General features: G+C 47.2%; 1 long non-coding RNA gene across 1 annotated transcript in view; it reads right to left on the bottom strand.

The window, feature by feature from the left end:
- Positions 1 to 19,614, bottom strand: part of LOC144304869 (uncharacterized) — an 881,213-nt gene extending 861,599 nt beyond the window's left edge. Inside the window, exon 1 of the long non-coding RNA XR_013371863.1 lies at positions 19,406 to 19,614. This is a non-coding gene — a long non-coding RNA (uncharacterized LOC144304869). The remainder of the gene's footprint in view (positions 1 to 19,405) is intronic.
- Positions 19,615 to 27,578: the final 7,964 nt, after the last annotated feature.

Here is a 27,578-nt window from a genome sequence, read left to right as displayed (position 1 = left end):
CCCCAGAAGACCAGCTAGACGGACAAGTTCCAGGGGAAGTCAAGGGACTTAAAGTATACAGAATAAGAAGATACTCCCCCATGTTTTTTTTCATTTCTGATTGCTTCCCCCAGCCTTTTCTCCCTTTCTTTCTTTTTCTTTCTCTTTTTATTCTTTTTTCCTTCTTTCTTCCTTTATTCTTTTTTCTCTTTCTCTTTTCCTTCCTTCTTTCTCTCCTCTATTTTTCTCCTTTTCCCAATACAACTTGTTTTTGACCACTGTGCACTGAGCAAAATGACTAGAAGGAAAACCTCACCTCAAAAGAAAGAATCAGAAACAGTCCTCTCTCCCACAGAGTTACAAAATGTGGATTACAATTCAATGTCAGAAAGCCAATTCAGAAGCACTATTATACAGCTACTGGTGGCTCTAGAAAAAAGCATAAAGGACTCAATAGACTCATGACTGCAGAATTTAGATCCAATCAGGCAGAAAGTAAAAATCAATTGAATGAGATGCAATCCAAAGTAGAAGTCCTAACGACAAGGGTTAACGAGGTGGAAAAACGAGGGAGTGACATAGAAGACAAGTTGATGGCAAAGAGGGAAACTGAGGAAAAAAGAGACAGACAATTAAAAGACCAGAAAGACAGATTAAGGGAAATAAACGACAGCCTGAGGAAGAAAACCCTACGTTTAATTGGGGTTCCAGAGGGCGTCGAAATGGACAGAGGTCCAGAATATGTATTTGAACAAATCCTACCTGAAAACTTTCCTAATCTGGGAAGGGAAACAGGCATTAAGATCCAGGAAATAGAGAGATCCCCTCTAAAATAAATAAAAACCGTCCAACACCTCCACAGTTAATGGTGAAGTTTGCAAATTCCAAAGATAAAGAGAAGATCCTTAAAGCAGCAAGAGACAAGAAATCCCTGACCTTTATGGGGAGGAGCATTAGGGTAACAGAAGACCTCTCCACAGCGACCTGGCAGGCAAGAAAGGGCTGGCAGGATATATTCAGGATCCTAAATGAGAAGAACATGCAACCAAGAATACTTTATCCAACAAAGATCTCATTCAAAATGGAAGGAGAGATAAAGAGCTTCCAAGACAGGCAGGAACTGAAAGAATAAGTGACCTCCAAATGAGCTCTGCAAGAAATTTTAAGGGGGACTCTTAAAATTCCCCTTTAAGAAGAAGTTCAGTGGAACAATCCACAAAAACAAGGGCTGAATAGATATCATGGTGACACTAAACTCATATCTGTTGATAGTAACTCTGAATGTGAACGGGCTTAATGACCCCATCAAAAGGCGCAGGGTTTCAGACTGGATAAAAAAAGCAGGACCCATCAATTTGCTGTCTAAAAGAGACTCATTTTGGACAGAAGGACACCTACAGCCTGAAAATAAATGTTTGGAGAACCATTTACCATTCAAATGGTCCTCAAAAGAAAGCAGGGGTAGCCATCCTTATATCAGATAAACTAAAATTTACAACGAAGACTGTCGTGAGAGATGAAGAGGGAAAGTAAATCATACTTAAAGGATCTATCCAACAAGAGGACTTAACAATCCTCAATATATTGCCCCATATGTGAGAGCTGCCAAATATTTAAAACAATTAATAACCAAAGTGAAGAAATACTTAGATAATAAACTTATACTTGGTGACTTCAATCAAGTTCTTTCTACCCTCGATAGGTCTTCTAAGCACAACATATCCAATGAAACGAGAGCTTTAAATGATACACTGGACCAGATGGATTTCACAGAAATCTACAGAACTTTACATCCAAACTGAACTGAATACACATTCTTCTCAAGTGCACATGGAACTTTCTCCAGAATCGACCACATACTGGGGCACAAATCGGGTCTGAACCGATACCAAAAGATTGGGATTGTCCCCTGCATATACTCAGACCATAGTGCCTTGAAAGTAAAACTAAGGTATCCCTGAGTGGCGCAGCAGTTTGGCGCCTGACTTTGGCCCAGGGCGTGAATCTGGAGAACCGGGATTGAATCCCACGTCAGGCGTCCGGTGCTAGTAGCCTGCTTCTCCCTCTGCCCGTGTCTCTGCCTCTCTTTCTCTCTCACTGTGTGACTATCATAAATTAAAAAAAAAATAATAAAATAATGAAAAAAAGAAATTAGAACTAAATCACAACAAGAAGTTTGGAAGGAGCTCAAACACGTGGAGGTGAAGGATCATCCTGCTAAAAGACGAAAGGATCAACCAGGAAATTAAGGAAGGATTAAAAAGATTCATGGAAACTAATGAGAATGAACATACAACTGTTCAAAATCATTGGGATGCAGCAAAAGCAGTCCTAAGGGGGAAATACATCACAATACGAACAGGTGCAGCCAATGTAGAAAACACTGTGGAGGGTCCTCGAGAAGTTAAAAAAAGGGTATCCCTGGGTGGTGCAGTGGTTTGGGATCTGCCTTTGGCCCATGTCGCGATCCTGGAGACCCGGGATGGAATCCCATGTCGGACTCACAGTGCATGGAGCCTACTTCTCCCTCTGCCTGTGTCTCTGCCTCTCTCTCTGTGACTATCATAAAAAAAAAAATTATAAAAGATGTTAAAAATAGAGCTACCCTACGATTCCAAAATTGCAGAGCTAGGTATTTACCCCGAGGATACAAAAGTCGTTTAGTAGTTTCAAAGACGGACACGCAGCCCAGTGTTTGTAGCAGCATTATCAACAAGAGCCAAACTGTGGATACAGCCCAGATGTCCATTGACTGATGAATGGGCAGAGACTATGTGGTAAATATACCCACTGTGACATCACTAACTCTTAACTCTAACCCCTAACTCTAACCCCTAACCCTAACTCACACCCTAACCCCTAAACCTAACTGCAAACCTAAGCCCAACACTAACTCTAACCATAACCCTAAACCCAACTCCAAAACTCGTGCCCTAATCCCTAAAGCCTAAATCCTAACCTAACTCTAAATCCTATCCCTACCCCTAACCCACAACCTAACTCCTAGCCACTGACCCTTACCCTTATCCCTCACCCTAACCTCTAATCCATAACCATAAGCATAATCACTAACACCTAACATCTAACTTAAGGCTAACTACCAACTGCCTCCCCTCCCCTGACCCTACCATTCATTCTACCCATTCACTTACCCTGTGGTTCAGAGGAGTCCCTTCTGATATGGACGTGGCCCCCAACGGCGCCTCCAGAGTCCTCCAGGGGGTCCTGAGAAAGCCAGGCTCCTGTGAGTGCGGACATGGCCCCACGTGTTCCTGTGTCATAGTCAGTGGGTCCAGAGGAAGTCGCATCTCCTGTCACTGTGGACTATGCCTCACATCCTCTGGAAGCCTCACAGCAAGTCCTCAGGAGGCCGGGGGCTCCTGTCAGCCTAGACATGGCCTCACATCCCCCAGAAAACTCACTGTGGGTCCTGATGAAGCTGTGGGCTCCTGTCAGCATAGACCCAGCCCCATATTTCCCGAAGCCCCCTTTGTGATGCTAGGCACTGCAGGAGGCTGTGCAGGAGGCAGCTTGCTGGTGCAGGGGGCCGCACCTGCCTCCTTCCAGGCTCAAGCTGTGGCCTGTTAGCATTGGAAACGTCTCAATGAAAAGGAGCCCAACATCCGGCTTCCTCAGAAATACTTAAGGACAAGGAATTGGAGACCACAGACTGCAAAATGAAATGTGGACCAGACTTTGAGCAAGTCCTGCAAAATTCACTCAACTCCCTTCCACTGTGGGTGGGACTGCGGGCTGGTGCAGCCGCCCTGGAAACAGTGTGGAGGCTCCTCAGGAAGTTACAAATACAGACGCCCTGCGACCAGTAGGTGGAGGGCCTGGAGCTGACTCCGAAGATACAGATACAGTGAGACTCGGGGCACCTGCACCCCAATGTCCACAACAGCCAGGTCCACAGTAGCCACACTGTGTGAGGTATCTCGGTGCCCTCAGGCAGATGATGAATAAAGAGGATGGGAGATAGATGATGGTCATAGAGAGAAGAATGGTGCTCAGGTATCAAAGAGAAGGAAATCTTGCCATTTGCAATGACGTGGATAGAACTAGAGAAATCATGTTAAGTGAAATAAGTCAGTCGGGAAAGAGAATGACTGTGGGGTGTCATTCATAGGTGGAATTAAAGAAGCAAAGCAGATGAACATCTGTGAAGGGAAGGAAAAACAAATAAGATGAAAACAGATGCAGGAAATACAGACTCTTAATTATAGGAAACAAACTGAGGGTCGCTGGAGTGTAGGGGACGGGTGAGGGGATCACAGGGGACCGGCATGAAGGAGGGCACGTGATGTCACGTGCACTGCTGTTATCTCCAACTGGTGAATCCCTGAATTCTTCCTCTGAAAGTATAATACACTATCCGTTAATTAATTGGGTTTAAATTAAATTAAGTTAAAAAAAATCAGTTGTATCAGAGCACAATTCCTTCTAGAATCTCTGTTCTGCTCCTTCAGCTTATGCCGGGACCACCCCCCTTGAGTCTGGTTTGTTTAAGTAGGCTCCACGCCTCATCCATGGCACAGCCCACGGCTAGAACTCACTACCCCGAGACCAGGACGGGAGGTGAGGTCAGGTGTCGAATGCTTAACTGACAGCCAGCCGGGGGCACGAGAACAACACTGCTATATCCTGTGTCTCTGTGACATCGTTTGAAATAGGAAAGTGCCCTGTCCCTCTCTGGCCTGCTCCTCCAATACTGATTTGCTGTCCGGTCATTTTGGGGGGCAGATGGATGTTATGGGTTTTTTTTCCTATTTCTAAGATCTGCGACCATGATTTTGATTGGAATGACATTGAAACTGAGGGTGGCTTCAGGAACTGCGGACATTTTCCAAGATGAGGCTCCCATCCCCGAGCCCAGGAAGGCCTCCCAGAGCCTGGTATGGCTCACTGCACAAGTCTTGTGCTCCTTTGGTTCTGTCTCATTATTTATTCTCTGTGATGCTCCTGAGAAGGGAGTCACGTCCTTCATTTCCTTCCTGAGTGCTCATTGCCAGGACACAGCAAGGCTACTCTGCTCTGTAGGGTCAGTTTGTGTCCCCTGACTTTACTGAACTCACTCCTTAGTTCTTTTTTTTTTGTAATTTTTTAAAAAATTTTTATTTATTTATGATAGTCACTCAGAGAGAGAGAGGCAGAGACATAGGCAGAGGGAGAACAGGCTCCATGCACTGGGAGTCCGACGTGGGATTTGATCCCGGGTCTCCAGGATCGCGCCCTGGGCCAAAGGCAGGCGCCAAACCGCTGCGCCACCCAGGGATCCCCTCACTCCTTAGTTCTAACAGGCTTGATGGAGGCTCTCCACTTTCCTGTTTCTAGTATCACGTCTTCAGCATACAGGGACAGTGTGAATTCCCCTTCCAGTTGTGGAATCTTTGCTGTTTACAGCTTAATGTCCTAGAAAGCCCGACAATAGAATAAAAACTGAGTCCAGGCAAAGGGCAGGAAGCCCCTATTAGAATGAGAACAGAGCTCAATGCCCTAGAAGGCCCCATATCAAAATGTAAACAGAACTTGAGGAATTGCTCCAGCCCTCCTGGAGGTCCCGAGACCAGCACTTAAAACTAAGCTAAAACCCACCTCGGGGTCCAAGTCCCTGCTCCGCTATGCCGGGTGTACTTGGACACAAGCTCGAGCTTGTAAATAAACCCTCGTGTGTTTGCATTGGTGTTGGCTTCTCAGTGGTTTCTTGGATTCGCAATCTTGGGCAAAACAGTCTGAGAAAAAAAACAAAACCAAAAGAAGCTCAGACGCAGGCAGAGTAAAAGCAAGGTTCTGAGAGAAGCAGTGGAGACCTGGGGTGTTGGCAAGTCTTTTGTGTAGGCCCTTGCAGACCTGGGATGGGGGTGGGGGTGGGGGGGGTAGGGGGGGTTGGGGGTGGGGGGGATGCTCAGCCCCAGAGCCAGAGGACTCAGCATCCCCACCCACATCCCGCCCATCCGGAGAGTCTCAGGGAGCAGCACAGCGCCGCCCACTGGAGGCCAGAGGCGCTGACGCCCACCCAGCCTCTGACCCCAGAGTTGCATCTCCCAGGCAGATGTGCACCTAAGAATCAGCGCCATGGCCCATCCCGAGACCCTGCACAGACCACTCACTGCCACCAAGTTGTCGGACCACAGAGGCTGCAGAGCTTCAGCTCTGCCTGGAAAGTAGGGTCTAGCTTCCTTTGTTCTTTGTGCTTTATTTTCATTTATTTTCTTTGATTCTTTTTTATTAATTGCCTTATTTTAATTTTTATGTATGTACCTTATATATTTATTATTTTTACTATCATGGTACTTTAATTGTGTTTCTTATTTTGGAATTTAGAATCTTTAACAAGCAGGCCAGAATAATCTGGTGTTTTTTATTTTAGGAGGGTAGTTGTTATTGTTTTTCTTGGTTTTCCTTTTTCTTCCTTCTTTCTTTTATGGAAAAAATAATGATATGGAGAAATTCAACTCCATAAAATAACATGAGGTAGTACTCACAGCCAGGAAGTTCATCAATACACATATATGATGTCTAATTACAGTTTAAAACAATGATTATAAAGGTAGCAGCTGGGCTGGAAAAAGAGCACAGAAGAAAACTAGAGAATTCCTACTGTAGAAATAAACGAACTAAAATCTAGTCAGGCCAATGTTAAAAATGCTATAACTGAGATGCAGTCCCAAGTGGAAGCCTTCAAAACAAGAAAGGTTATGGACCACAGAGGCAGACATAGGAAACTCAGCCACTTATTAAAACAATAACATTCATATCATAGGAGACTCAGATGATGAAGAGAGAGAAAAGGTGGGCCTTGCTCAGCCATTAGAAAAGACAAATGGCGATCATTTGATTCAATGTGGATGGAACAGGAAGGTATCATGCTGAGTGAAGTAAGTCAATCAGAGAAGGACAAACATTGTATGTTCTCATTCACTTGGGGAATATAAATAAGAATGAAAGGGAATATAAGGGAACGGAGAAGAAATGTGTGGAAAATATCAAAAATGGAGACAGAACATAAAGACTCCTAACTCTGAGAAATGAACTAGGGGTGATGGAAGGGGAGGAGGATGGGGTGGGGGTGAATGGGTGACGTGTACTGAGGGGGGCACTTGACGGGATGAGCACTGGGTGTTATTCTGTATGTGGGCAAATTGAACACCAATAAAAAGTAAATTTATAAAAAAAAAGTAAATTTATTATTAGAAAGACAGAAAGAAAAAGTGGCATCTGGGTGGCTCAGTCAGTTAAGCTTCTGCGTTAGGCTCAGATCATGATCCAGGTCCCAAGGCAGGCTCCCTGAAGCAGGGAACCTGCTTCTCCCTCTCCATCTGCCCCTCTCGCTAATGGTTTTTCTTTCCTCTCTCTCTCAAATAAATAAATAACGTCCTGAAAAAGAAACAAACAGAAGGAAGAGAAATCTCCCATGTAGTAGAATTTCAAAGAAGTTGTCCAGACATTCCACCCTCAAGTTGATTAGCATAGCCTCCCACTCTTATGTGTGGAATACACATAGTAACTTCCTTCTACAAAATATAATATGAAAATCTTAATATAAAAATAAAATAATAATAATAATAATAAAATCACTTTACTATGGAGAAAGCTGACAAACACTACCTCAGCAAGATGATCAGATCAATACCAAGACTGATAAATCATGTTGATAATATCTATCCTTTATATGATATAATAAAAATGGCATTATATCTCTGTATATAATCTACAAAAACAGTTCAATGATGAGATAAACAACAGACATGTCCCAACTGAGGTAAATTTTACAAAATACTCTACTTCTCAAAGTGTTCCAGTTCAACGACAAGGAAAGCCTGAAAGACTGTCACAATCCAGAGGAGCCTAAGAAAACACAAGTACAAATGGAATGTGATAAGAAGGATAGTAACTTAGCAAAATCTAAGGAAATCTGAATAACGTATGGTCTTTGGTTAATGCGACTATTTTAATATTGATTCATTAGCTAATATTTGTACAGGACTAATATAACACCACAATCATATCCCTGCCCCACACCATCCACCACCACACCACCGGCCCCCAGCAAGGACCCAGTGCAGCTGCCCCCCTGTGGGACATGCTCAGCCTCCCCAGGTTTCTCTGGATACCCTGCTCCCATCAGAAGCCCGATTGTCCCATAGAGAACCCAGGGCTTGCAGGGAGGAGGGAAGGCAAGGATCCCTGAAATGGTGGGTGCAGGTGAGTGGTGCAGAGGACACATTGGGCCCTGCCTCCACCCACTGTCCCTCCTGGAGGACGGCACACCCTGCACAGGACACCAGCCCCTGACCCAAAGGGACCTGGGCTGACCTGGGCTGACCTGGCCCCGCGCTCTGTGGGGCTGAGGTGATTTGAGCCCCACCCAGCCCCAACACAAAGACTAATGGGATCCAGGGCCCATGGTCGTGGCCAGCCCTGGATTCTGGCCCCAGGCTGAGTGAGCCCTCTCACAGCTGGACATGGCCACTTGGGCCCTGTGTGTGCCCCACAGGTCCAGGTCACTGACCTAGGGCAGGCTGGGGGATCCCGGGACAACCCAGGGTGGTGAGTGGATGGATAAGCCGGTTGGCCCCACCCGACCCCACACCAGGAGCCAGGCTCTAGGTATTGGGTATTGGGGCCCCAGAGGGCCCAAGGCCGGGGTCCAGCTGCCCTGTGGGTCCCAGTCAGGAGCCCATGAGCTGCAGGTCTAGGTCATCTCTGCTGTTCTCAAAACAGTCACTCAGGCTGAAATCTCAGGACACGTCCCCACCCGGAGTCGAAACATGAACAAGAATAGTTCGCAGGTGAGACATAAGCAAACACTTACCTTTGATGTCATGCTTTATTTGTTCATCCATTTATTATTTGTTAAATATTTTAATATTTTAATTTTATGTCCTCTCTATACCCAACACGGTGTTCAAACTCATAACCCTGAGATCAAGATCCCCCAACCAGGCCAGCCAGGCACCCCACTGCCATGTTTCATAACTCTTTGCTTCCTTGCCTATCTCTGCATCCAACTGGAACATTAAGTCCTTGACGGGAAGCTTTAGTTACCTCCGAATCCTAGAACGTTCTCACTGTATCCCAATCCTAGATTGACATTTACCATTGAATAGCACTTTAAATAAATAGTAAAATAACTACTACCGTAAAGGAAATTGTCAACTTTTCACGTGTGTCGGCCCTGATCCCTGGGCTCCCAGGGAAGCTATGGTTTCTTTCACATTGATCAGGTCCAAATTACTCCACCACACCTCAAAGCGTGGGCTCAGTTTCTGCCCTGACACATGCAAGACCCCTGCTTCAATTAACATGTATCAATCAATCAAAGAGAGCCTGACTGGCTCAGTGTGGTTCGTAAGAACATGGGACTCTTGTTCTTGGGTTAGCAAGTGCAAGCCCCATGTGGGCTGCAGAGATTACAGAAAAATAAAATCTTAAAAAAATCAATCAGTTGATCTTGGAGAGACATAGCCCCGGATCCCACAAGGGCAGAGAGCCAACTGACGAATCTACTCACAATATTATAAGCAGCTGTGCACAAAAATTGAATTTTCTGAAGTCTCCTAGAGTGGGGGACACACCAGCCTTAAGGTGTTCAGGTGGAGAAATGGGGGGCAGTCCCTGGAGCGACAGGGTGGGCTCAGGATTCCACAGGTCCCAAGGATGGTGGCACCAACTGTTCCCAGGCACAGGAGCAGGAACCCGGCTGAGAGCAGCGGGGCTCGGGCCAACTGTCTGCCCTGTGTGGCCATAAGCTGCAAACCTCTGTGCAGTCATGGGGCCCAGTTCCTGGGACAGACTAGCAAGGCCAGAAGTACGAGGACACCCTCCCGGGCAGGAGGAGAACAGGTCTCCACCAGGGAAGCCCCTAAAATTTGGAGTTTTAAACTTCAGTCACTTGTCTGTGGGGAGGCTGAGAAAATTGAGGCCGTTCCACTTTAAGTTCACGGTTAGCACAAGTACTGCCATCCCAGGACCCTGTGTATAGGAGCTAAAATTTACATTACTTCAGTTACAGGAAAAAAAGAAAAAAATCTTACAGCTTAAGGTCCCAGAAAGCCCCATATTAGAATGAGAACAAAGCTCAATGCCCTTGAAGGCCTCATATCAAAATGTAAACAGAACTTGAGGAATTGCTCCAGCCCTTCTGGAGGACCCTGAGACCAGCCCTTAAAACTAAGCTAAAACCCACCTCGGGGTCCAAGTCCCTGCTCTGCTGTGTGGGCTATACTTGGACCCAAGTTCGAGTTTGTAAATCATCCCTCGTGTGTTTGCATCGGTGTCAGCTTGGACAATCTTGGGCACAACACCCCCAAGTGTTGGGCACTTGCAATCTTGGACACAACACCCCCAAGTCTCCTCCCCACCTGGGCTGATACCCTGTCCCCTCTCACCCAAGCTGACCCTCAGTCACCTCCCTCTGACAGCGGCTCACCACAGCCCCTCACAGAGGTCCCACAGCCACGGTCGGCACTCTGGCCATCCCCGGCCTCCCAGGAGAAGAAAGGAGGTTTCAGCAGGACACACTCCTATGGTGGCCCCAGGGCTCCCTGCCCAGGATGGCAGCTGGTGACTGGCCGGTCTCTGTGTCCCTGACGCCGGCTCCTCCTCCCCGGTTTTCCCGCAGGAAATGAAGGAGGAGGCCTCGTCTCCTCCAGGGACATCACGCAGATAGATCTGCACATCAACAAGATGTTTGGCAGCCAAATCAAGTTTTGGGACTGCTAGAGGGTGGGGAGAGGCTGTTGAGTCAGGGGGCTTCTAGGCCCCGGGGGAGGGAAAACGAGGCTTAAGAGGCCGGGGGAAGCAACAGCAGCCAGCAACACACCACTGTATGGTTGGGTGCAGGGGATGACACCCGTGCCCCAATCCCCGGGGCTTCGGGGTTGAGGGGGTCACTAGGTCGGTGCCTCTAGGGGTTTCCATGGGAGCTGAACCACACAGAGGCGAGGGAAGGCCCCTTGAGAAGCAGGGGGCTGCGGTGGGGCCCATGGAGGGCAGTAACCGGACCTGCGGGCCAGGCGGCATGGCCGTGGCTGGAGCAGGACACACATCGTTCCCATGAGGGTTGGACGGGTCAGGGTGACACCCACACTTGGTGTTGTATATATATCTAAATTCTATGCATTTAACTTGAGACAATTTGCAATTTGTAAACATACATAGTATGATGACCCCCAGATAATGCCCCCGGTCCAGCCAGCGCCCTGCACTGACCACACGGGGCCCCAGGGGCAGGTGTCACAGCAAACCCCAGACTGGGATCGCCTTTATCTGTAGACATATACATGTGCGTCTGAGAGAAAGTGGATGCCCTGTGTCGGCAGGCCCCCCATGTCATCCCCTATTTCCCCACCCCCACACCATCCCCCTTCATCATCATCCCCAATAGCATCCCACCTATATCATCCCCCTCACACCGACACAGCCCCACACAATCCCCACCCACACTATTCCCCCCACCATCCCCCCTAAACCATCCCCCACACTCCACCACCATCATGTCCCTGCCCCCACAACATCCACCCCCACAGCATCTGTCCCCAGCAAGGACCCTGGGCAGCTGCCCCCTGTGGGACATACTCAGCCTCACCGGGGTTCTCTGGATACCCTGCTCCCATCAGAAGACCGGGTTTCCCATAGAGTACCCAGCGGTTGCAGGAAGGAGGGAAGGCAGGGAGCCCCAGACAAGGTGGGTGCAGGTGAGTGGTGCAGAGGACCCACTGTGCCCTGCCTCCACCCACTGTCCCTCCTGGAGGGCGGCACACTCTGCATAGGACACCAGCCCCTAACCCAGAGGGACATGTGCTGGCCTGGCCCCGGGCTCTGTGGGGTTGGGGTGATTTGAGCCCCCCCCCAGGCCCAACACAAAGACTAATGGGATCCAGCCCCCCATGGCCCTGGCCAGCCCTGGATTCTGGCCCCAGGCTGAGAGAGCCCTCCCATAGCTGGATGTGGCCTCTTGGGCCCTGGGTGTGCCCCACAGATCCAGGTCGCTGACCTAGGGCAGCCCTAGGAATCCCGGGACACCCAATGTTGGGGAGAGAAGGGGTAGGCCGGTGGGCCCCACCCGCACCCACACTAGGAGACAGGCTCCACCAGGTTCTGGGGCCCCAGGGCCCCGAGACCAGGGTCCAGCTACCCTGCGGGGAACAGTGCAGGAGCCCATGAGCTCAGGTCCAGCTCAGCTCTGCTGCCCTCAGAACCGTCTCTCTTGCTGAAATCTCAGGACACGTCTCCACCCGGAGTCCAAACATGCTCCCAGGTGGGGGACTCCAGCACCCATCCCCACCCCACATGTGATTCTTGCCATCCCCTAAAGGACAGAAAGGTCTCCCTCCCCAGGGGAAAGCACGTGCCCTCGGCTCTGAGCCCCATTGCTGTAGATCGTCAATAAAGTGTGGTGCGAAAATGCACAGCCAGCCCATTTATGTGTATCCCAGAACTCTGAGCAGAGGGCGTGGAGAGACCCCGAGAGAGGAGGAGGCGCCACATCCATGCCCCAAACAGCCCCTACAGTAGCGCTGCCAGTCACACCCAGCTGACATCTTCACATGCCTTCCAGGGGCTGCCAGACGCCAGGGTCAGGCACCATAGACTTTACTGGGACTCAGCCTGTGCGCAGCAGGCCAGGAGGGACTGGGACAGAGTGACAGCCAGGGAGCCTCAGGGCACCAGTGTCTGTGGAAGAGACCTGGGTGGTCTGTGCTCTCTCTGTACAGGGGGCCAGGGCTGGCTGGGTTCCGGGGCACTTCCTCCCCTCCCCGTATCCCTGTGCCTGTGTGCCTGGGGCACAGAGGGCCTGCGGGGCGGTAGTGTGGCCCTGGAAGGGATGTCAGGAAAACAGGCCCTTGTGTTGTGCCCAAGATTGCTAATCCGAGAAACTCCAAGGAGCCCACACCGATGCAAACTCCCGAGGGTTTCTATACAAGCTGGAGCTTGGGTCCAAGTGCACCAGACACAGAGGAGTAGGGATTTGGACCCTGAGACTAAGAGGTGTAGCAGCTTTATAGGAGCCAGTGGCACATGGGAATGCTGAAAGATGCGTAGTCATGTTTGTCCACACGCAGGTGGCTGATTGAATTACACTTTACCTTTTAGTATCGACTTGAACTGGCCTATTAATTTGGTCAGAATTGGCGTGCAGCTTTGTGTGGTACAATGCTGGTTACATTGTGATGACCCGATTTCAGATTAGGGTGTGCCCAGCGGCTTGAGTCGGGTGGGGCAGCGCCTTATGCCATAAGCAGGTCACGTGGGGTCATAGGGGAGATGGCTGGTGGAGCACAAAATGGAATCAGTCCTGCTCTGCTTGTCCAGGGGTAAGGGGTTTTTGTTAAATTTACTGGGTCCCACACTGCAGCTCACGCACGTGGGCCACCTTCACAAGGTGTACTCGGCGTGCACACCTTGTGGTGCTAGATCTCTCACACCAGCATGTGGAGGGCACCCTCCTCGCCTTAGTGAATAGGGGCTGGGTGAGCATGGGGCTCAGCCTGAAGGCCAGGCAGCACAGGGGACCGAAGAACCCCAGCCCCGTCCCCACCCAGACTCCCAAACACAGGCAGTCCCAGGGCTCCCCCCCCATAGGCAGCTGGCTCCTCAGGAGCTCCCGCCAGGATGGCCCCGAGGTCTAGCTCCCTGCTGGAGAGGCATCAGGGAGAAGATAAGCAGCCAGCGCATGGCAGGACCCACTTCCTCACATGGGAATATGGCCAAGCCGGACCTTTCAGCTCAGCCTACCCTCCAGCGGAAAATCACTGCACGCGCGAGCCGTTGGTCTGCCATGAGTGCCTAGCTAGCCGCCCAGCGCCAGCACCAGAAATGATGTTGTGCCAACCATTTCGGCATTTGGGTGACCCAGCCAGAGGATCCAATAGCTGCACGTGATAGCTACATTTGATAGACACACACACACCACACAACCAACAAAAGTTGGAATCCACCCAATGTTGTCTAACAGCAGCCGGATGGTTACATACACGACGCTGTGGTCCCCAATAGGATACATGAAAGACGCAATAAACCATGACTGCAGAGGTGCTGGAGGCACAGAGATGTGCCTGCTGGGTTCCAACAAGGAGCACAGAGGGGCAGGAAGCATCCTACGGAGGGGAGGCCCCTCCTTGGAAGAACATCATGTCCCTGTGAAGGCTACGGACGGTGAAATCTGTCCTCCGCTCTTTCAGCTTCTGGTTTACCTCCTAGATGCCATTTTCCTCAATCATAAGACCAAAAATTTATTTTATGTTTTTAAATTTCTTTTATTGGAGTCCAATTTGTATGAATTCTTGCTTCAGCAAGGGTGTCATTCAGGAGGAGAGGAGAGATAATGATTTTCCCAGACAGACAAAATATAAAGGAGTTCATGACCACTTAACCAGTCCAGTAAGGAATTTTCAGAGGGACTCTTCTAGTGGGGGAAAAAAAGAGACCAAAAGCAACAACTCTAGAAAGGCCCAGAGTATGTCACCAGAAACATCAACTCTTCCGGTAACACAAAAGCACAAAGTTCATATCTTTGAATAATCACTCTGAATGCTGATAGACTAAATGCTCCAATCAAAAGATATAGGGTATCAGAGTGGCTTAAAACACAGGATCTGGGATGCCTGGGTGGCTCAAGGGGTTGAGCCTCTGCCTTTGACTCAGGGTGTGATCCTGGAGTCTGGGATCGAGTCCCATATGGGGCACCTGGTGGGGAGTCTGCTTCTCTCTCTCCCTAATTTTCAGCCTCTCTGTCTCTCTCTCTCATAAATAAAATCATTATTAAAAAAACAAGATCCATCTGTATGCTGCCTACAAGATGCTCACCTTAGACCTATACACACCAGCAGATTGATAGGGGAGGGAAAACCATCTACCATGCTAATGGATATCAAACGAAAGCTGGAGGACCCATACTTATATCAGACAAACGAGATTTGAAACCAAACCCTGGGGGACACCTGGTGGCTCAGTGGTTGAGCATCTGCCTTCGGCTCAGGGTGTGATCCTGGGATCCCAGGATCGAGTCCCACATCGGACTCCCTTAGCGGAGCATGCCTCTCGCTATGCCTATGTTTCTGCCTCTGCTTCTCTGTGTATCTCTCATGAAAAAATAAATAAAATATTTAAATCTCAAAAAGGAAGAAAAATACTGTAAGAAGAGATGAAGAAGAACATTATTTCATAATTAAAAAGACTCTATCAAGATCAAACAACTAAATATTTATGCTGCCAACATGGGAGTACCTAAATATAGAAACCAATTAACAACAAACATACAGGAAATCACTGGTAATAATACACTGACAGGGGATTTCAACACCCACTTATGGCAATGGACCGATCGTCTAGCAGAATCAACAAGTGAACAATAGCCTTGACACACTGGACCACAGGAACTCAACAGATATAGTCAGAATATTCGATCCGAAAGCAGAATACACATTCCTTTCAACTGCACATGGGACATTCTCCAGAACAGTTAATATCAAGGCCCACAAAACAGCTCTCAACAGGTACAACAGTTACAAGAAGGTTGATACCACACCCTGTACATTTTTGGACCACAACGCCATGAAACTTGAAGTCCACAGTAAGAAAAAATTTGGACAGACCAAAAATATGTTGAGTTTATGATCATCCTACTAGAGAATGAATGGAGCAACCAGGAAATTAAAGAGGAAATATAAAACAAACGAAAATGAAAACATGTTTCTCCAAACCTCTGGGATGTACCAAAGGCAGTCCTAAGAGGGAAGTACATAGCAATACAGGCCTACCTCAAGAAACAAGAAGTCTCCAAAACACATCGTAACCCTACACGTGAAGGAGCTGAAACAGAAATAGCAAACATAGCCTCAAGCCTACAAAAGAAGAGAAAAAATAAAAATGATAGCAGAAATAAACAATATACGAACAACAAAACAGTAGAATGGAAAAACAAAACTGAGAGCTGTTTCTTTAAAATAATTAATAAAATGGATCAAGCCCTAGCCAGCCTTATCAACGAGAAAAGAGAAAAGACCTAAATAAATAAAATCACAAATGAGAGAAGAGAGATCTCAATCAACACCAGAAAAATAAGACAATTATAAGGGAATACTATGAAAGATTATACGCAAACAAACTGGGAGACCTGAAAGAAATGGACAAATCCCTAGAAATGAGCAAATGAGCAGAACTGAAATAGGAAGAAATAGAAAGTGTGAAGAGACCCATAACTAGCAAAGGAATTGAATCAGCAAGGCACCTGGGTGCCTCAGTGGTTGAGCATGTGCTTTGGCTCAGGTCATGATCCCGGGGTCCTGGGGGATCAAGTCCCACATCAGGCTCCCCGAATGGAGCCTCATTTTCCCTCTGCCTATAACTCTGCCTCTCTGTGTCTCGCATGAATACATAAATAAAATCTTTAAAAAAGAGAACAAATACAAAGATGTGAAAGGACCTAAATAAATTCACAAATGAGAAAAGAGAAACAACAACCAACACTAGAGAAATACAAACGATTATAAGAGAAGATTATGAAAAATTATATGCCAGGAACCTAGAACCTGGAAGAAATAGATCAATTCCTGGAAATATATAACATAGCAAATGAAAAAGGAAGAAATAAGAAACTTGAACAGTCAGATAACCAGCAAAGAAATTGAATCTGCAATCAAGAATCTCCCAACAGGAGATGCTTACATCAATAGAACAGAGTGGAAAGCCGAAACAAGATACAAACCTGTAACTCTCTGATCCATTAATCGACAACAAGGCAGGAAGGAATATCCAATGGCACAAAGACAGTCTCTTCAACAAACCCTAACCCTGAACCCAGGATAAGAACAAATGGTGTTGGGAAAACCAGGCAGCCACATGCAGAAGAATGAAACTGGACCACTTTCTTACTCCATATATATAAAAAATAAATTCAAAATGGATGAAAGACCTAACTGTGAGACCTGAAACCATACAAAGAAGAAAAGATAGGCAGCAAAGTCTTTGACATTGGCCATTGGATGTTCTTTCTAAATATGCCTCTGAGTTGAGGGAAACAAAAGCAAAAATCCTATTGGGACTTTATCAAATTGAAAAGCTTCCGCAAAGTGAAGGAAACAACCAAAGCTAAAAGGGAATACAAAATGAAAGGAGATATTGGTAAACAACACATCCACTAAAGAGTTAGTATGCAAAACACATAAAGCAAATATAAATCTCAAGATCCTAAAAACAAATTATGCAACTGAAGCTGGGCAGAAAAATGAATGGACTTTCTCTCTGAAAGACTGCCAGATGGCGACCAGACACAAGGAAAGACACTAAGCATCACCCATCATCAAGGAAAGGCAAATCAAAACCACAATGATAGTTCACCTGACAGCCGTCATAATGGCTAATATTAACAACACAAGAAAAAACAGGTTTTAGTGAGGCTATGGAGAAGGGGTCACTCCCTTACACTCCTGGTGGGCATGCGAACAGAAGTAGCCACTGTGGAAAATAATGTGGAGGGTCCTCTAGTAGCTAAAAATAGGTGATCCCTGGGTGGTGCAGTGGTTTGGTGCCTGTCTTTGGCCCAGGGCATGATCCTGGAGACCTGGGATCGAATCCCACTTTGGGCTCCCGGTGCATGGAGCCTGCTTCTCCCTCCGCCTGTGTCTCTGCCTCTCTCTCTGTGACTATCATAAAAAAAAATTTAAAAAAAGTTAAAAATAGAGCTAACCTACGATTCCAAATTTGCAGAGCTAGGTACTTACCCTGAGGACACAAAAGTACTTTAGTAGATTCGAGCGGGACACTCAGCCCAGTGTTTCTAGCAGCATTATCAACAACAGCCAAACTGTGGATACAGCCCTACGTCCATCGGCAGATGAACGGGCAGAGACAATGTGGTAAATACACACATTGTGACATCACTCGGTCATCAGAAGGGATGAAATGAAGCCATTTACAATGATGTGGAAGGAGTGGAAAGGATTTATGCTAAATGAACTCAGTCAGAGAAAGACAGATACCAAATACCATACAATTGCATTCACAGGTGAATTTTAAGAAACCAAACAAACTGGCAAAGGGGCTCAGGGGGGATGAGAGAAGCAAGCCAAGATACTCACTCTTAACCACAGAGAATAAACTAATAAATACCAGAGGAAGGTGGGGGGATGGGGAATCAGGGGATGGGGACAGTGGAGGGCACCTGAGACCAGTACCAGGCGTTGTATCCAAGTGTTGAATCACTAAGTGGTAAACCTGAAACTATATCATACTGTGTTTACAAACAGGAATTCAAGTAAAACTTTAAAATAATAATTGGTAGTATTGATGAAACATGTGCACACTAGAGAAAAAATCAGAAAGGCAACTAAAAATCCAAATAAAGAGTATTTAGAGCCACAAATCCCCTCCTTAGCTCAGCTTGGAAGAAGCCTGTCATGTCTATTCTGACCCCATCAGAAGCCTGGATTTTGATTGTCTGGGGAGGCCACTAATTTGGTGGAGTCAGGCTATCTTTGAACCCAAAACCTAAATAGAGTACATAAAACTAAACTGTCCAAGATAGTAGGAGTCCCAGTGCAGGCACATGCCAGGACCCAAACTCTAACCATACACAGACATAACCCTAACCCTACACTTAATCCTAATGTTAAACTAACCCTTAAACAAGACCCATCACTAATCGACAACCAAACACAAACCCCAATACCAAAACACATTCAGTGAACCTTCCTGCCAACCCTCACCCTAACTCTTAAACCTATTCTAAACCCTTATCCCTGACCCCTGTTTAAATCTAACCCTAACCTCTAACCCTAACCTTAACTTAATGTACTCAAATCCTATTCCTAACCTTAACCTGTACCCTAACCCTAACCCTTTAATACTAATCCTATCTCATACCCCAAATGGTACTTTAACTTGTACCCTAAAACTAACTCCTAAAACCACTCCCTAAACCTATCTCTTACCCTTTTAAAAAACCGTAACCTGACCCTGACCTGACCCTAATCCCTAACTAAACACTAACCCTAACCCTAGCCCTAACACCTATCCTAAACCTAATCCTCGCCCTAACCCTAAACCTAGCCCTAACTTTTACCCTAACCCCTAACACTTACCCCTAACCATAACTCACACCCTAACCCCTAACCCTCAATGTAAACCTAAGCCCAACCCTAACTGTAACCATAACCCTAACCCCACCTCCAAACCTCCTGTCCTAATCCCTAAAGCCTAAACCCTAAACCTAACTCTAAATCCTGTCACTAACCCTAACCCTGTTCCCTAATCCCTAACCCCCATCCTAACTCCTAAACACTGACTCTTACCCTTATCCCTCACCCTAACCTGTATTCTATAACCATAAGCTTAATCACAAACACCTAACATCTAACCTAAGCCTAACCACCAACTGCCTCCCCTCCCCTGACCCTACCATTCATTCTACCCATTCACTTACCCTGTGGTTCTGAGTAGTCCCTTCTGATGTGGACGTGACCCCCAACAACGCCTCCAGAGTCCTCCAGGGGGTCCTGAGGAAGCAGGGCTCCTGTGAGTGCGGACGTGGCCCCAATTGTTCCTGAGTCATAGTCAGAGGGTCCTGAGGACGCTGGGTCTCCTGTCACTGTGGACTATGCCTCACATCGTCTGGAAGCCTCACACCAGGTCCTCAGGTGGCCCGGACTCCTGTCAGCCTGGACATGGCCACACGTCCCCCAGAAAACTCACCACACGTCCTGAGGAGCTGTGGGCTCCTGTCAGCATAGACGCAGCCCCATATTTCCCGAAGCCAAAGTGCATGTCCTGAGGAGGACGGGGGTCCTGTCAGTGTTGAGGTGGAATAACATTTTCCTCAAGCCTCACCATAAGACCTGAGGATGCTGGGGGCTCCTGTCAGCATAGATGTGGCCCCAAATCTTCTCAAACCTTCACAGTGGGTCCTGAGGAAGCTGGAGACTCCTGTCAGTGTGGATGCGGCACCCATATTTTTCTTAGGCCTCACCACAGTCCCTGACAAGCCTGGGGTCTTCTGTCCGCATGGACGCATCCCATATTTCCCCAAGTCAACACCAGGGGTCCTAAGGATTCAGCATCCTGTTGTGTCGATGCGACACAACGTCCTCCCGAAGCATCACCGAGGGTTCTGAGGAGGCCGGGGCTCCTGCCACCATTAATGTGGCCCGCAGCTTCCAGAAGCCTCAACTTATGTCTTGAGGTCGCCCAGGGGCTCCTGTCAGCGTGGATGTGGGCCCACATCTTCCTGAAGCCGCCCCGTGGGTCCTGAGGAGGCCCAGGGTCTCCTTTCAGCATGGATGCGAGCCCACAATTTCCTGAAGCTGCGGCTCCTCAGCGTGGACGTGTCCCCACGTCCTCCTCAGGCCTCCCCAGCACAGGCTGGCTCCTGTTAGTGCAGGCAGAGGAGGCCTACTGCACATTCATGCCCGCTCGGTGGGGCCTGGCCTGGGTGCCCCCTGCAGGACGCTCAGGCGCTGCAGAGGCTGTGCAGAAGGCAGTGGCGCTCCAGGGGCCGCACCTGCCTCTTTCCAGGCTCCTGCTGTGGCCTGTTAGCTTTGGAAACGTCTCTGAAACGGAGCCCAACACCTGGCTTCCCCAGAAATACTTAAGGACAAGGAATTGGAGCCCACAGGACGCGAAATGAAATGTGGACCAGAGTTTTACCACGTCCCGCAAAACCCACTCTACCCTCTTCCACTGTGGGCGGGATTGTGGGCTGGTGCAGCCACCCTGGAAACAGTGTGGAGGCTCTGCAGGGCGACTCTATTTGTAACATCCTGAGAACAGCAGGTGAACGGCCTGATTTCACTCCGAAGATACAGATGCAGTGAGACTTGGGACACCTGCACCCCAATATACACAGCAGCCGGGTCCACAGTAGCCACACGGTGGGAGGAGCCTCGGTGCCCTGTGGCAGACGATGGATAAAAAGGAAGATAGATGGGAGATAGGATAGGTCATAGATGGGAGATAGATGGGAGAGATATGATAGATGGGAGATAGATGATGGGAGATAGATGATGGTCATAGAGAGAGGAATGGAACTCAGCTATCAAAGAGAAGGAAATACTGCCATTTGCAATGACGTGGATAGAACTAGAGGGATCATGTTAAATGAAATAAGTCAGTCAGGAAAGAGAATGACCGTGTGGTGTCATTCATAGGTGGAATTAAAAAGCAAAGCATATAACAACTGTGAAGGGAAGGAAAAACAAATAAGATGAAAACAGTTGCAGGAAATACAGATTCTTTTTTTTTTTAATTTTTATTTATTTATGATATTCACAGAGAGAGAAAGAGAGAGAGGCAGAGACACAGGCAGAGGGAGAAGTAGGCTCCAAGCACCGGGAGCCCGATATGGGATTCGATCCCGGGTCTCCAGGATCGCGCCCTGGGCCAAAGGCAGGCGCCAAACCGCTGCGCCACCCAGGGATCCCCGAAATACATTCTCTTAATGATAGGAAACAAACTGATGGTCGTTGGAGGCGGAGAGGTTAACAGGGGACCTGCATGAAGGAGGTCACATGATGTCACGAGCACTGCTGTTATCTCCAACTGGTGAATCCCTGATTCTTCCTCTGAAAGTATAATACACTATCCATTAATTAATTGGGTTTAAATTAAGTTAAAAAAATCCGTTGTATCAGAGCACATTTCCTTCTGGACTCTCTGTTTTGCTCCTTCAGCTTATGCCAGAACCACCCCCAATGGGACTGGTTTGCCTAAGTAGGCTCCACGCACCGTCCATGGCCCAGCCCAGGGCTAGAACTCACGACCCCTGAGATCAGTACCGGAGGTGGGGTCAGGAGTCAGATGCTTAACCAACGGAGCCAGCTGGGGGCCCGAGAACCACACTGCTTTATCCTTTGTGTCTGTGACATCGTTTGAAATAGGAAAGTGCTGCGTCCCAGTCTCTCCTGCTCCTCCAGTACTGATTTGCTGTCCGGGGTCATTTGTGTGGGCAGATTGATGTTATGATTTTTTGTTTTGTTTTGTTTTGTTTGCTATTTCTAAGATATGCCACCATGATTTTGGTAGGAATGACTTTGAAACTGAGGGTGGCTTCAGGAACTGTGGACATTTTCACAAGATGAGGCTCCCACCCCTCGAACCCAGGATGGCCTCCCAGAACAGAGCCTTGTATGGCTCAGTGAACAAGTCTTGTGCTCCTATGTTTCAGTCTCATTATTTATTCTCCTTGATGCTCCTGAGAAGGGAGTCACGTCCTTCCTTTCCTTCCTGAGTGCTCATTGTCGGGACAGAGCAAGGCTACTCTGCTCTGTAGGGTCAGTTTGTGTCCCGTGACTTTACTGAACTCACTCCTTAGTTCTAACAGGTTTTGGTGGAGGCTCCTGGGTTTCTGTTTCCAGTACCACGTCTTCAGCATATAGGGAGAGTGTGACGTCCCACTTCCAGGTGTGGAACCTTTTCTGTTTACGGCTTAATGTCCTAGAAAGCCCCACAATAGAATCAAAACGGAGCCCAGGCCAAGGGCAGGAAGCCCCTATTAGAATGAGAACAGAGCTCAATGCCCTTGAATGCCCCATATCAAAATGTACACAGAAATTGAGGAATTGCTCTAGCCCTTCTGGAGGTCCCCGAGACAAGCCCTTAAACCTACGCAAAAACTCACCTCGGGGTCGAAGTCCCTGCTCCGCACTGTCAGGTATACTTGGACACAAGCTCGAGCTTGTAAATAAACCCTCGTGTGTTTGCTTCGGTGTGGGCTTCTCCATGGTTTTTCGGATTCGCAATCTTGGGCACAACAGTCTGAGATAAAAAAACAAAACCAAAAGCATTTCGGACGCGGGCAGAGTGAAAGCAGGGTTCTGAGAGATGCGCTTGGGGGCTCTTCTGTGGAGGGCTTGCAGACTGGGGGGTGGGATGCTTAGCCCCAGAACCAGAGGACCCAGTGTCTCCTCCCAAATCACGCCAAACAGCGCCAATCTCAGGGAGCACCACTTCGCCACCTGCTTTAGGCCAGAGGCGCTGAAGACCACCCCACCCCTGACCCCGCAGGTGCATCTCCCAGGCAGATGTGCACCTGACAATCAGCACCATGGGCCATCCCCAGACCCCACACAGACCATTCGCTGCCACCAAGTTGTCAGACCCAAGCGGCTGCAGAGCTTCAGCGCTGCCTGGAAAGTAGGGTCTAGCTTCCTTTGTATTTTGTGCTTTATTTTCATTTATTTTCTTTGATTATATTTTATTAATTGCCTTATTTTATTTTTTATGTATGTACCTTATATATTTCTTATTTTTACTTTCATGGAACATTAATTGTGTTTGTTATTTTGGGATTTAGAATCTTTTTACAAGGAGGCCAAAATAATCTAGTGGTTTTTTTGGGGGAGGGCAGTTGTTATTGTTTTTCTTGGTTTTTCTTTTTCTTCCTACTTTCTTTTCTGGAAAATATAATGAGATCGAGAAATTCACCTCCATAAAATAACATGAGGTAGTATTCACAGCCAGGAAGTCCATCAAAACAAATATATGATGTCTAAATACAGTTTAAAACAATTATTATAAAGATAGCAGCTGGGCTGGAAAAAGAGCACAGAAGAAAACTAGAGAATCTCTTACTGTAGAAATAAAAGAACTAAAATTTAGTCAGGTGGATGTTAAAAATGGTATAACTGAGATGCAGTCCCAAGTGGAAGCCTTAAAAACAAATAAAGTTATGGACCACAGAGGCAGATTTAGGGAACTCAGTCACTTATTAAAACAATAACATTCATATCATAGGAGACTCAGAAGATCAAGGGAGAGAAAATGTGGGCCTTACTCATCCAATAGAAACGACAAATACCCACCATTGCTTCAATGTGGATGTAACTGGAAGGTATTATGCTGAGTGAAGTAAGTCAATCAGAGAAGGACAAACATTGTATGTTCTCATTCACTTGGGTAATATAAATAATAGTGAAAGGGAATATAGGGCAAGGGAGAAGAAATGTGTGGGAAATATCAGAAAGGGAGACAGAACATAAAGACTCCTAACTCTAGGAAACTAACTAGGGGTGATGGAAGGGGAGGAGGTTAGGGATCTGTATGAATGGTTGACGGGCACTGAGGGAGCACTTGACGGGATGAGCACTGAGTGTTATTCTGTATGTTGTCAAACTGAACACCAATAAAAAGTGAATATATTATTTAAAAAAAAAGAAAGAGGGAAAGAAAGAAATAGTGGCATCTTGGTGGCTCAGTCAGTTAAGCTTCTGCCTTAAGTCAGATCATGATCCACGTCCCAAGGAAGGCTCCCTGTTTAGCAGGGAACCTGCTTCTCCCTCTCCCTCTGCCCCTCTCACTCATGGTTTTCCTCTCCTCTCTCTCTCAAATAAATAAATAACATCTTTGAAAAAGAAACTAAAAAAAACAAAGCCACAAGAAATCTCCCATGTAGAAGAATTTCAAACAATTTGTGCAGACATTCCACCCTCAAGTTGATGAGCATAGCTTCCCACTCTTATGTGTGGAATACACATATTAACTTCCTTCTACAAAATATATTATGAAAAACTTAAAATAATAATGATAATAATATAATAATAATAATAAGAAGAAGAAGAAGAAGAAGAAGGGGAAGAGGAAGAATCACTTAAGTACGGAGAAAGATGACAAACACTACCTCAGCAAGATGATCAGATCGATACCAAGACTGATAAATCCTGTTGATAGTATCTATCCTTTATATGATATAATGAAAATGGCAGTATATCTCTGTATATAATCCACAAAAACAGTTCAATCATGAGTTAAACGACAGACATGTCTCAACTGAGGGAAATTTTCAAAATACTCTACTTCTCAAAGTATTCCAGTACAACAACAAGGAAAGGCTGAAAGACTGTCACAATCCAGAGGAGCCTAAGAAAACAGGAGGACAAATGGAATGTGATATGAGGGATGGTAACTTAGCAAAAACTAAGGAAATCTGAATAAAGTATGGTCCTTGGTTAATGCAAATATTTTAATATTGCTTCATTAGCTAATATTTGTACCATACTGATATAAGATATCAATAATTGGATAAATTGCGTGCAAGTGCATGCGAATGCTCTGTACTATCTTCTCAATTTCCCTATAAATCTTTCTTTTTCTTCCTAAAAAATAAGATTTATTTTGAAAATTGACTTAAATGAATCAGGCTCCAAGTGTAAAGACATTTTAAGAATAGTTAAATTAACTTTTGCCTTATTCTTAAAGACTTCCTTCGATGGGAACAAACTAATAATTTTATATCTGAAGGAAAGAAAAACACTTATGAACACGTATAATGTCTCCTCAACCTGAAAAGTAGGAACGGATAATAAATAGCAAAAATCAGATAAAAAATACTTCTATTGTAATAGACACCATATTGCAAGGGCATTTAAAATTAGCAATGCATAACATTTATTTCCTTGACATTTGTCTTCCAAAGAGTTCAAAGTGTTTCAGTGTCAGTTGAAACAGGGGAAGAATCTCAGGGAAGAATCCTTCACATAATAATAGGACCACTGGTAATAATACATCTCAGTTCTTTCAAATCCATAAAGATGCAATTCCTGAGGAGTGACTGAGCTGTGAAGAAAGATGAGAAACACTCATCCCTCTGAATTACTTGTGTCAGAATATTTTAACCATAGTACTATGGATAGTAAATTATCCTTATTAACAGGAAATACGTCTCAGATTGGAATCTGAGCAATCAGAAGGGCAGAGAAAAAACACTTTGAATCGCTCTTCATCTTATAAAGAGAAAAGACAGCTTTTTTATGTACGAAGTCAGTTGTCAAGATAGCCTTAGGGAATAAGAGTCTGCAGCATCGAATCCCGCTGTACCGCTGGACACCCGTGCCCCAGGTCTTCCTGATCCCAAATCCCTGGGCCTGTCCCCCACACACGCTGCCAGGCTGAGGTCATTAGCAGTTGCTCTCTCAGGAGGTCCGGGGAAGGGGGAAAGAGCTAGATAGGATGGGAAGGGACGCAAGGAGGCCAAGAAAATGAAGGCCTTTCCAATTTAAGTTCAGCGTTCGAACCCGTCCAGCCATCCCAGGCCCCCGTGAAGAAGAGATGAAATTTACATTACTTCAGTTACAGGAAAAAAAACAAAAGTTTACAGCTTAATGCCCTGGAAAGCCCCACAATAGAATAAGAACAGAGCACACGCCAAGGGCTGGAAGTGCCTATTAGAATGAGAACAGAGCTCAACGCCCTTGAAGGCCCCATATCAAAATGTAAACACAACTTGAGGAATTGCTCCAGCCCTTTTGGAGGTCCCCGAGACAATCCCTTAAAAGCAAAACATCACCTTGGGGTCCAAGTCCCTGCTCTGCTGTGTCGGGTTTACTTGGACGCAAGCTCGAGTTTGGAAATCAACCCTTGTGTGTTTGCATCAGTGTCAGCTCCGTAGTGGTTTCTCGGATTCACAATGTTGGGCACAACACCCCCATGTCCCCTCCCACCTGGGCTGAACCACTATCTCTTCCCATCCAGGCTAACACTCAGTCACCTCCCCGCCCACAACAGCTGGGCACAGGCCCTCACACAGGTGTCACGGGCATGGTGGACACTTTCGCCATGCCTGGCCTCCCAGAGGAAGGAAAGAGGTTTCGGCAGGACACACTCCCATGGTGGCCCCAGGGCTCCCTGCCCAGCACAGCAGCTCGTGACAGGTTGGGGTCTGTGTCCCTGACGCCTGCTCCTCCTCCCCGGGTTTCCCACAGGAAATGAAGGAGGACGCCCTGGTCTCCTCCAGGGACATCTTGGAGGTAGACTTGGACGTCAATAGGATGTTCGGCAGCCACACCATATTTTGGGATGGCTAGGGGGTCGGGTGAGGCTGTTGGGCCAGGGGTCTTCGGGACACCAAGGGAGGCCCTGGGCCTTCTGGGTAGGGAAAACGGGGCTTCTGAGGCCGGGGGAGCAATAGCAGCCAACAACACACTGCTCCATTGTAGGATGCTGGGGCTGACACCCGTGCCAACACTCCCGGTGCCTCAGGGATGAGGAGGCCACTAGGATGGGGCCTCCAGGGGTAGCCATGGGAGCTGAAGACCAAAGAGCAGAGGGACGACTCCCTGAGAAGCAGGGGATGGGGTGGGGGATGTGGGGGACAGGAACCGGACCTGGGGGCCAGGCTGCATAGCCACGGCTGGAGCAGGACCACATCGATCCCATGAGGGTCGGACGGGTCAGAGTGACACCCACTCTCGGTGTTTTATATTATTCTAAATTTTATGCATTTAATTTGAGACAATTTGCAATTTGAAAGCATATATAGGGATCCCTGGGTGGCGCAGCGGTTTGGTCCCTGCCTTTGGCCCAGGGCGCGATCCTGGAGACCCGGGATCGAATCCCATGTCGGGCTCCCGGTGCATGGAACCTGCTTCTCCCTCTGCCTGTCTCTGCACCTCTCTCTCTCTCTGTGACTATCATAAATAAATAAAAAAATTAAAAAAAAAAAAAAAAAGAAAAAGAAAGCATATATAGTAAAATGACCCCCAGATAATGCCCCCGGTCCAGCCAGGGCCCTGCACTGACCACACGGAGCCCCAGGGGCAGGTGTCACTGCAAACCCCAGACTAGTCGCCTTTAACTGTAGATGTCGCCTTAGCATCATAGAGGAAGGA

This window comes from Canis aureus, chromosome 34 (assembly GCF_053574225.1).
Source record: "Canis aureus isolate CA01 chromosome 34, VMU_Caureus_v.1.0, whole genome shotgun sequence".
Lineage (NCBI taxonomy): Eukaryota > Metazoa > Chordata > Mammalia > Carnivora > Canidae > Canis > Canis aureus.
This window is presented reverse-complemented; position numbering and strand designations above follow the sequence as displayed.